The sequence below is a fragment of the Danio rerio genome, chromosome 24 (genome assembly GCF_052040795.2).
Source record: "Danio rerio strain M-AB ecotype USA chromosome 24, GRCz13ab, whole genome shotgun sequence".
Lineage (NCBI taxonomy): Eukaryota > Metazoa > Chordata > Actinopteri > Cypriniformes > Danionidae > Danio > Danio rerio.
The window spans coordinates 39,858,898-39,870,568 of NC_141044.1; the positions used below are offsets into that span (position 1 = coordinate 39,858,898).

Sequence of the window (11,671 nt, forward strand, 5' to 3'; positions counted from 1 at the left end):
ATAGTGAGTGAATTTTCATTGTTGGCTACCTTTGCGTCTGATATTTGGTGGTTTGTATGGTCATTCTGATGTAGGCTTATTGTTTGATTTGTGCACAAGTATTTGTTGTCCAACTTGGATAAGCAGAAGTGAAAGTAAAGCAATGAAATTCACCTCACGACTATGCAAAGTTATTCAACAACTATTCAATTGGCACTTGGGGAAGCAAAGCAAGCCCAAACAAAACAATGGAAACCTGTTTCTTAGCATGAATCAGACTAAACAGTACAACACTTGATTTAAAGGAAAGTGTAGTACGTTTTCAGTTTTGTTCGTTTTTTTGGAAGTTGCTTGTTTTATTTTGTTATAATCTCCCGAGTAATTTGAAACTGTTTTTTTCTCTTTAATATTTAACTTGATGTTGTAAAACCGGTTTAATGCAAACCATAAAGGAAAGTACCTGTCTGATTTACTAAACCACTTCCTCAAAAAAAGAGAGATCTGTTCAGACCTGACAGCAAGCTGAGACGAGCACCAAGCTTTTAGCGAGGAGGTTAGTACATTTATTTACGTAGTTTGACATTTTAAGTTCATTTTAAAGGTTTGAATTAAGTCAACAATTTAAGTTTTCACTAAAACTAGGTATTAAACTTCAGGTTAAAGATATTCATGAACTTTTAGTTCTTTAGGCTGTGGATTTTTCATCTGTCTCAGAGTTGCATGAACATCACAAATGGCTGAAGGCTCCAAAACTAATCCAGGCAAGTCCAATACACACACACACACACAAATAAAAATAAAAACACGAACCAAAACCTTAATTTCAAAACTGCCTGATGTGTTTGCTTGCGTTATCTTTGACTATTTAAATCAGTTTAATGATCTAAAACATTAAACTCTGACCAACACTTTATCAAACCTCTGTAGGAGACCGGGGATGATTGTATAACACAATTTTTCTTTAGCACCTAAAACTACCTTTTTTTAAGCTACATGACTGAAACTTTTCAGGCAAAGTACCCACATTTGTCTACTACAAATGTCAACCATTTAAATTTCTTAAACTATATCAGACTTGAGATAAGATCGTGTCGTGAGATGACGACAAATAAAAAGTGGTCATTTGTTACAACCTGCCCTCTGTTACATCCTACCCCACTACTAGGGTAGGTTGTAACACATACGGGGTAAGTTGTAACAGGTTGACAAAATGCACAAAAACTAAGGGTACTACAAGTGATATGCCATAACAACAGTTTTATTGTAAATAAATGACTGCAAAAATACAATATATGTGAATATTGGAAGTGTACTGCGTAATGTTTGTGTTTGTGCAAGCACAAGTACATTTCTCTTTGCATGTCTTTATGTGCACATTCATGTGTGTGTGTGTGTGTGTGTGTGTGTGTGTGTGTGTGTGTGTGTGTGTGTGTGTGTGTGTGTGTGTGTGTGTTTGTATTCTTTCAAAACACGTGTTTCAACCTACCCCACCTTCTGTTACCCACTGTTTAGCTAGCTGTATTAGCATGGTGCTTTTTAAATTAGCAGACGGTTGATACACCATTCTTTACTAAAGAAACTACAATTTGACCTGATATAACTCATATAACATCATCTACAACAGCAGAGGTAATAAACAAAATATTATCTTGTTTTTTTTTTTTTTACTTTCTTACCTCAGAATTCGATTTTCTATTGTAGTTTCAGGATTAGGGTTAGCTTGCAAGACTGGAAAATCCAACCCGGGCTCATTGTGGAAACGTAGCCCCGCAGACGTTTCTGCGGACCGCGATTTACGTCCCAGGAGGTACGTATTCGAGCGTTTTTTGTTTTCGCGGATCCGCGAGAGGCCGCTGTGTGCGCTTTTTCGCGTCTCGGGCGCCTCTCGGGAGCGCGTGCTGTTCGCGCCCGCGCCGTTCTCACACGAAAAGCCGCCGGATCGGCCGACTCGGCCGCCCTCCTCTTCCTCCTTCTCCTCCTCCTCCTTCCCTAAACCCGAGCGACGGTTCGCAAAAGCCGTCCAGAAAAAAACAAAAAAAAACAAAAGCCCTCGTCTTCGATTTCGACCGCGTTTTCGGATACCGCCGCATTCTTGCCCTCATTTTTCGGATTCCGTTTTTTGTCTTACCTGATTTCTGGAACTGCTGTTCCCCGGACTCGATCCCGGTCGTTGTCCACTGCGGCCGGCTCCTCCTCCGGGGCCTCCGCTCTGCCGACACAACGCTGTGAGCTAAGCGGACAAACTGATTGCATCGGGAAAGCCCTCCACTCGGAGCCGAGCCGTCGGTCGGCGAGCGCGAAGAGGAGGGGCGTAGCGGTGCCATACCGCCCCGCAGCATTCGCTCGAAAAAAACTAAATGCGGCCTTTATGTACCTCCGGCCACGTAAATCGCGGTCTCCAGAAACGTCCGCGGGGCTATGTTTCCAGAATGAGCTTGGGTTGGGAAAATCTCCATGTGTGATTGTTAAAGGGTCATGACACCCCCCACTTTCGGTTCAGGTCCACCTCAGAATTTTTTCAAAAGATGCATCATAGTGGGCGTGGCCAGCAGAGCCGGGAAGAAGGAGAGGAGCGAACAACTGTCAGTCGGTTCACAAAATGAGACACAAACTATGCGGAGACCCATGATTTTATAGTTTACAAAGTTAAAATGCAAAGAAATAAACAGTAATTTAATGCCCTGCTACATTTGTAATTTCAGATACACATAACCACATTTTATATCATTATAAAGATTATCGTGTTCATATAAACTCTTTAAATAAGGACTTTTGCCTCAGTCCTTGGGTCTGAATGCAGACTCAGTGCAGCAGGTCTCTTGCCCTGTCTATTTTAACCGTTAGCCCTGCCGGAGGATTTAGGGGAACACAGCAGCACGGCGATGTGTCTAAATGTGAAAAAACTTAAAAGACAACGTCCGCCATTCTCCAATACTCGTACTGCTCTCCAGACAAAAATGCTTGCTGCACACACAGCTTTGCTGTATTGGCCCTGATTTTTGCCGCAAAAATCATTTTAAACCCGGAAGCTAAAATTAGCTTACAAAAGCTCAAAATTATCCCGTTTTCCCCACAATTAAAGCTGACAGGTGCTAACATTGTCTTAACTGATGCTCAACACACAAATTTGTCGAAATCTCAAAAAAAGTATAGAGGGTTTCATGAACCTTTAAGTTAACCTGAGGAAACTGAACATATTACATGACTTCCATCTCATCCCTGATTTGTGGAATTGTTACAACTCTCCCTGTTATATACACGATCTACCCTATATACAGTAACCAGTACAAAGCAAATATCCCATTCTTAAATTATTGCATATGTTTGTATACACTTGTAAGAATTACTGACATTTAGTCAGTTTCTGAATTAATCAAGACATGGGGATTTGTCATTGTGGTTTAATCATTGATTTGTATTATTATTATTTTTCCATGTTTTGTGTGGAAAAGATACAGCATACCAAATTACATGATTTTCATAATATCTTGTTATTTTCTGTCCTGTAAGGTTGTGACGATCAGGAGACATGTGTAATTAAACAGATGACACCATGTGGTGCTGGTGGGAAACTCTTTTAACTCTAGTATTAGTTAATTTAGTGATTATAGTGTCTTGAATTGCCAAAAGCAGGTTTTAGTTTCTACATTTTGAAGTTTTCATTTATAAATTGATTTTTTACAGTCATTGTGTACAGTAAATGTAAATTATCAACTGGCACAGAGATAAAAAAAAAATACATTTAGTGGTTAGTCTAAAGCATTATAAGCAACAAGATTATTACTAGCCTTTGACAAACTCTAAACAGATTATTATTAGCTTATAAACAAACCAGAATATTACTAGCCTATATACAAACACTAATAGATTATTAGTATCCTACATTATAAACAAACAATAAAAACATATTATTTTTAGCCTATAAACAATTCCTATAGAGTATTATATTTCTATACATCATAATCAAATGCATATTATTATCCTACATTATAAACACACAGGTTGTTAGCCTATAAACACTCTAAAGAACAGATTATTACTAACCTATGAACAAAAAGTACACAAGTAAGATTTAAACCCTACATGGCTTTACAGTTGATTTATTCCTCTGATCGGCTTTGTCTACCTCCTTTTCATTTTTAGGTCCACCGCTTTTACATACAGTTAGTATGGAAGGATTGCCCCCCCCATTCAGTAAGACATAACTAGACATATGTACCAGACACTTGTGTGTTTATGATCTATTGAGTTAACAAGTTTTACATGTGCTGTTTCTTTGCTTGTGTGTCAATAATTTCAGTGAAAGATGAGCATTTAGATATCACAAAGAACGTAGTGTCAACCAGAAGGTCATCACACAGCCTTTTAACAGAAAAGACTGTTGCCATAAGGCCAGTGGATTCCTCACCAACAAAACAATCACAGACACAAGAAAGAAAAAGACCATGAGAAACAACACAAACACCTGAGAGGCCAGAACACAGAACCCAAAGAAGACAGAAATAAAAAGAAGAGTTGCCACACTTTGTAAAATTAAACACTATTACACAACAGGATTATTGAGGTTAAACATGGACAAAGTAGGTTTATCCTACAGTGACTGAATTATTATTATTATTAGTTGCATACAGCTACAGTTCTGCTTCATAGATTTGGAGCCCTCTGAAATCTTTTTTTAATTGTAGAGCAATAATTGGTTTCAGCCATTAAGTGAAGTTGAGCTTGATTGTCATTTCGCTACATGTGTGGATATACAGTTTTAAGAATGTTGTGTCTCGCAGGACCACAGTGCTAAATAAACAGACTGGTGTCCTGCAGAGTTTAGCTCCAACCCTAATCAAATACACCTTCATATTGCATTTTTTAGTGATCTTGATGACACAGAGGGCGTACTCACACTATTTACACAAAGTCGTTTGATATGCAGTGACATGCAGTCAAATATTTCGCCAAACAGATCAGCCACTTTTGACGCTCATAAACAATCATAAAATCCTTGTGCTGCAGGAATGAGGAGGTTTGCTGAAGGTGCAGAGCTGTCGTGCAGTGAGGAGGTTTGCGTCTTTAATAATCTACGGCAGTTTGTGTTCATTGAACATTAAGATTGGTTAATAAATCCATATGAAACAGTACCTTAAAAGTCACGTCTCGCTTTCAGTTTCGGGCTCGGGCACGTTTTGCACTCACATACTAAGTGTACCATGCCAAAGCCCAAGTGAACTGTACTCTGGCACACCTCTTCCAACCGGGCTAGTGCCGGCCAAGTGATCCGTGCCTGAGCCTGATTCAGAGCACTCACACTTCTCAAACGATCCGGGAAACAGGCCTGGGCACGGTTCAGATAGCATAGTGTGAGTTTGCTCTGATTAGCATGTTAAGGTGTGTTTGGTTAGTGTTAGAGCGCTCCAGAACCAAGATTGCCCCTCCCTGTCACCATTTGTCACCCATTAGCAGCTCAAAATAATTTTTTGCTCAAAGTTCTGCTTTTGTCAAATGGTGCAGTAATTCAAAACAGGACACTTTCACTTTGGAGTGAAAACACGACCGCTTTATCGAAGAGTCATTCCAAACTGAAGTTTTATTTCAGTATGTAGATGTACTTACTGTATGTAGTTAGGACAATTCCGAGGGCCCATGCACCATTGGTGCCCCCATATTTACTATTAAGGGGCCCAGAATTAGAAGCATTATAATCAATTTTATAGCATTTTATGTATGTAGAAGCATTGTATGTTTATATAGAATCATTTTATATATATATATATATATATATATATATATATATATATATATATATATATATATATATATATATATATATATATATAAACATCTTATATGTGTATTTCCTCAATGTCAGGTACACTTTAAAATGTATGTTACCACTGAATGCAACATAATAATAATCTAATTCATAATTACATTAATTAATCAAAATCAGTGCTCTACTGAAGACTTCACAATTTGTTCCTGGATATTGTACTCTTAAGTACTCATAACGACTAAACATATTTTTATAAACTTTTGTTTAAGAAACAGAAATAATAGTTTGTAATTTTTTCCAATATTGTATTTTAATTTTGGCAGCGTAGTGGGACAGTGGGTAGCTATTGCCTCACACCAAAAACATCACTGGTTCGAGTTCCAGCTGGTCCAGTTGGTATTTCTGTGAGGAGTTGGCATGTTCTCTCCGTGTTGGTGTGGGTTTCCTTCAGGTGTTCTTGTTTCTCCCAGAGTCCAAAAGCATGCGTTATTGGTAAATTGGGTATGCTAAATTGTATGTAGTGTGTGTGTGTGTGTGTGTGCGAATGAGAGTGTATGGGTGTTTCCTAGTGATGGGTTGCATCTATAAGTTCATCTGCTGTGTAAAACATATGCTGGATAAGTTGGCGGTTCAGTCCACTGTAGCGACCCCTGATGAATAAAGGGACTAAGCCAAAAAAAAAAATGAATGAATGAATATTTTAAATATCACATTTATCATGTATCATGTAATCTTTGTTTAATGAGCAACAGCTTAGCTGAATCTTGTTGCTATTTATGTGCATTTCAAAGCATTTACCTGTGTTTGCCTGTCTGTGTTTTGATCCCTGGACTGTTTACTCCATTTTTGACCGTTCTCTGCCTGCCCGGACTATTGCTTGTTATCTGGATTACATTTTGGATCTTCTATGTTGTTTTTGGTGCTCCTGTTTACCCATACCTGTACGACCATCCCACTTTATAATAAAGCTGCATTTGTATATCGATTGTCAGCACAATCTGTCATAACACTATACTAAAATGTTACATTTTATACACTTTATGGGTGCATAGTGTGCTGTATATACTGTAGTATGAGCTCAGTTTAGGGTACTTTAGTTGTGATGATTTCATATTGCTAATAAGTTACTGAAGTCTTATTTTTTTGTGTCATAGATGGTTAAGAGCAGCAAAACAGAAGCTAGAAACTGTTCATTTATCATTATTTTGAATGTGTAAGGTCCACCCAGTTGGCCCAATGCCGGTGTCCACTGGTGGATGAAGGTTCACTGCATGTTCGGTTTTTCCAGTGCACAATGTTGATTTACCTTAAATTTAGCTCATATCTGACTCCAATTTTAGTATGAGGTGGTTTAGAATATTAATATATTTATCTTTAGTTTTATCTGACTCCAATCATAAAACATTAAAAAGATTATATCAATATGTAATTTAGATAAATGTTTGAACCGTTTGTCTTCACTAGTAACTATTACATCCGTTCATTCGGGTGCTCATGTCGCTCAGAGAAATCGGCTCGGCCGAAGGCGTCCCTCACGGACACACTCTGGTCAGTCTTGAATATTAAACAGAGGTAAATTGACTAATACTTTAGATGGCCGCTACCAGCGCGCTCGTTCTAAAATACTTTCGTTAGTCCCGCTTAGATGTACACCTTTGAGTTAAGACAATCATCATTTCTAATTAGAGGTTAGGGCATTAATATAAATGTACCCGACTACTGGACTCTATAGTAACTTTGGTTTTCACCAAGCACATGGTTTCCCATATGAACTTAATTTAGAATAATATTACCTTCAAACAAAGGTCGGGTACCCAATCTAGGTTAGTCGTGCAACAACTTGTTGACCTAGATGTAAGTTAACGCCCTTTCCACCTAAGTACACTTGAATCAATATCAAGAGTCAGCCGGATCCCTAAAACACAATTAGTGTGCCCAATGCTCCATCTCAACTGGATTTTAGTCCGTCTACTGACCTGACGCAAGACGTGCGGAAACAAGGATACAGCGTAATCTACAAGAACTAATAATTACAGAGTGAGCAAAATATGGTCAAACATTACAATTTATAAGTCAGGTAAATGTATTATGCCAATTCAATCAGTCAATTCATAAATGATCAATACAAAACATCAAATTATCAAAGATAAATCCAAGATGAAAAGATGCATACCTGACTTCAAATTATACATAACGTGGAGCGTAAGCTCCATGTTACGGCTGATCTGGGTAGGCAGAATCGCCCTGAGCCTTTCTCAAACCTTACCTTAAATAATCCAAGAATTCCCTCAAGGAAAAGGGTGTGTGCATAAAGTCACACCCTTCACAGTGGTTCAAAAGATGCCTGAAGTTATATATTTATTGTTTTGATTATGTCTATTTCTGAGAATTAAGAGGTCTCATTTCTGAGAGAATGAGACCATTGTATCAGTCGCACTGAGACATTTCAAATGATATCAAACATGATAGATAAAGTCACTTTGGTTTATTTAGAACATTCAAACATTGAAATGACCATATGCGTGAGATGGGGTGGATGAAGCCGAGTTTCAGCAGACTCAGATGTAAATGTTGCAGGAGGTGTTTTTTCCCGCATTCCCACCTGCTGGGTTGTGGAGTCAATTGTCTCTGTTTTCAGCTCATGTTTGAATTGTCAATGACATCAAAAATATTTGCAATATCTCAACTCTTACAAATGACTCTTAAATGATGGTTCAATTTATTTAACAATATACATCTATCAGATACAAAGAAATGGTGAAATTCAAGTGCATCCTTTCCCTTCAATTATCACGGTGATCATGTAAATTTGAAAATGAAATTTGTAATTAAAATAAAGAAAGCGTTTGACTGGAGTACAGACTTTTTATTATTAAAGTGGAAATTTAAATTTTTGGGTGCCTTTATGTCTGATATTTGGTAGTTTCTATGGTCATTCTGATGTAGGCCTTGTGTTTGATTTTTGGACAAGTATTTGTTGTCCAATTTCTCATTAGAAGATAAATAAAAGTGAAAGTAAACCAATGAAATTTACCTCATGGTTGTGTAAAGATATTCAACAACTTTTCAAACATCTCTCAGGGAAGCAAAGCAAGCCCAAGCGAAACATTGGAAACCTGTTTCTTGTCATGAAACGTGGAAACAAAAAAAAGTGTACAGTTTGTTTTTTATTATAAGGTCCAAACATGTCAGAGTCATTTGAAACAATATTTTCTTGCCAGAAAATATTTAACTTCATGTTGTAAAACCTGTTTGATTTACTAAACTACTTCCTCGAAACAACAGAGATCTGGTCCAACACGTCAACAAGCTATCGGTGTCACTTTTAGCAAGGAGGTTAGTACATTTATTTACATAGTTTGACATGTTAAGTTTATTTTAAAGGTTTTAATTAAATACGTGCTCAACTTTTTTTAATTTGTGTATTAAACTTCAAGTAAAACATGTTTATTGACTTTTATATTAAGCTTACAGTGGATTTTCATCTGTCTAGGATTTGCACAAATATCAAAAATGGCTGAATGCTCCAAAACAAATCCAGGCAAGTCAAACACACACAGATCACAACCTTAATTTCAAAACTCTATGATGTGTTTGCTTGTGTTATCTTTGACTGATATTTAAATGGGTTTGATGATCTGACACATTAAAGTGTGACAAACTTGAACAAAGTAGGAAATCTCTAAGGGGCAAACACTTTTTCACACCACTGCATACACAGTACAACCAGTACAGAAACAAATATCCTATTCTTAAAATATAGCACATGTTTGTGTAAAATTGTAAGAATTATTTTGACATTTGAAATGAGTTTCTGAATTAATCTAAAATTGGAGATAATTGTTGATGTATATTATTATTTTGTTCCATGTTTTTGTGTGGAATAGATACAGTAAACTAAATTACATTATTTTTTTATAACATCTGTTATTTTCTACACTAAGATTGTGACGATCTGAAGAGATGTGTAATTGAACAGATGACACTATGTGGTCATGGTAAGAAACTCTTAACCCATACAATATCTTGAAATGCCAAAAGCCGGTTTTGGTTTCTACATTTTAAAGTTTTCATTTATAGATGGATTTTCTTTTGTCATTATGTAAATGTAAATTATCAACTGGCACAGAGATGAGAAAAGACATTGTGGTTTTAGACATTTGGTCTAAACTAAAGCATTATAAGCAACACGATTATTACCAGCCTATGACACTCTATGAACAGATTATTATTATCTTATAAACAAACCAGAATATTACTATCCTATAACACTCTTTAAACAAATTATTATTTTATAAACAAATCTGATTATATACAAACACTAAATGATTATTATTATTTTACATTATAAACAAACCTTAAAACATTCTTTCTAGCCTATACACAATCTCTATAGAGTATTATATTTCTATACATCATAATCAAATGTTTATTATTATCCTACATTATAAACATACAGGTTGTTAGCCTATAAACACTCTAAAGAACAGATTATTACTAACCTATGAACAAAAAGTACACAAGTAATATTTAAACCCTACATGGCTGTACAGTTGATTTATTCCTCTGATCGGCTTTGTCTACCTTCTTTTCATTTTTAGGTCCACCGCATTTACATGCAGATAGTAAGGAAGGATTGCCCCCCCCCCCCCCCCCCATTCAGTAAGACATAATTAGAAATATTTACCAGACACTTGTGTGTTTATGATCTATTGAGTTAACAAGTTTTATCTGTGCTGTTTCTTTGCTTGTGTGTCAATAATTTCAGTGAAAGATGAGCATTTAGATATCACAAAGAACGTAGTGTCAACCAGAAGGTCATCACACAGCCTTTTAACAGAAAGGACTGTTGCCATAAGGCCAGTGGATTCCTCATCAACAAGACAATCACAGACACAAGAAAGAAAAAGACCATGAGAAACAACACAAACACCTGAGAGGCCAGAACACAGAGAAGACACGAAAATACAATCGAGAAGATGCCACACTTTGTAATGAGAAGCACTACTGCTTACAACAGGTTTACTGAGATTAAACATGGACAAAGTTTTATCTTAAATTGAGTGAATTATTATTACACTTATTTGCATACAATTACAGTTTTGCCTCATACTTTGGAGCCATCTGGAAGAATTTTCATTTTAGTGAAATTCTATAATTAAGTTGAGCTCTATTGCCTTTTCTCTACACGTGTGGACATACACTGCAATGAAATATCATGTCTCGCAGTGCTACATAAATAAACAATCATATATGAACACAATACTGGACATAAGAGTTTTTTAAACCTATACACAATACTGGAGTGATAATTAAACTACTAACTATACATATTGTATAACCAAAGACAGACTATACAAGTGCTTTTAGTTATTAGTTAGTAAGAGGTATTTAAGGTTGAAGGAAACAAGTAGACTTGGCATGTTCTCCCTGTGTTTGCGTCGGTTTCTTCTTGATGCTCTGGTTTCCCCCACAGGTGAATTGGATAAACTAAATTGGATGTAGTGCATGAGTGTGCATGTGATAATGTATGGGTGTTTCTCAGTACTGGGTTGCAGCTGGAAGGGCATCTGCTGTGTGAAACATATACTGGATAAGTTGGCGGTTCATTCCGCTGTGGCGACCCCTGATTAATAAAGGGACTAAGCCGAAGGAAAATTAATAAATGGAAAAAAACAAGTTGTGCAACTTCATTTGTGGTACACTCACAGGTAAACATAATTTCCTCAAGATTGATTTTAAGTGTTTGGTGCATATAGAAAGAGATGTTTTTTTTTACAGATAGTGTTTCTCTAAATTGTGCTTTGTGAAGCCCACTCACCTGTGTGAAGAAGAGCACTTTAGCTTCTCTCAAATGTGACAAATGGTGCATTCCAAACGGGACATGTCGCTCTCTGAATGAAGGGCACTTTGTAGTGAAAACGCTTG

At 36.7% G+C, this 11,671-nt stretch overlaps 1 long non-coding RNA gene across 4 annotated transcripts; it reads left to right on the forward strand.

The window, feature by feature from the left end:
• Positions 1-254: 254 nt before the first annotated feature.
• On the forward strand, positions 255-11,006 carry LOC110438361 (uncharacterized). 4 transcript variants are annotated; one of them, XR_015525372.1, is made up of 7 exons: positions 255-532; positions 661-740; positions 9,029-9,079; positions 9,211-9,284; positions 9,688-9,741; positions 10,345-10,405; positions 10,512-11,006. It is a non-coding gene; the product is annotated as an uncharacterized LOC110438361 (long non-coding RNA). The 4 variants fall into 4 exon arrangements; XR_015525371.1 differs by having other exon boundaries at positions 9,237-9,284; XR_015525370.1 differs by lacking the exons at positions 9,029-9,079; positions 9,211-9,284; positions 9,688-9,741; positions 10,345-10,405; positions 10,512-11,006 and adding exons at positions 3,490-3,543; positions 4,123-4,173; positions 4,280-5,280.
• The last annotated feature ends 665 nt before the right edge of the window (positions 11,007-11,671 follow it).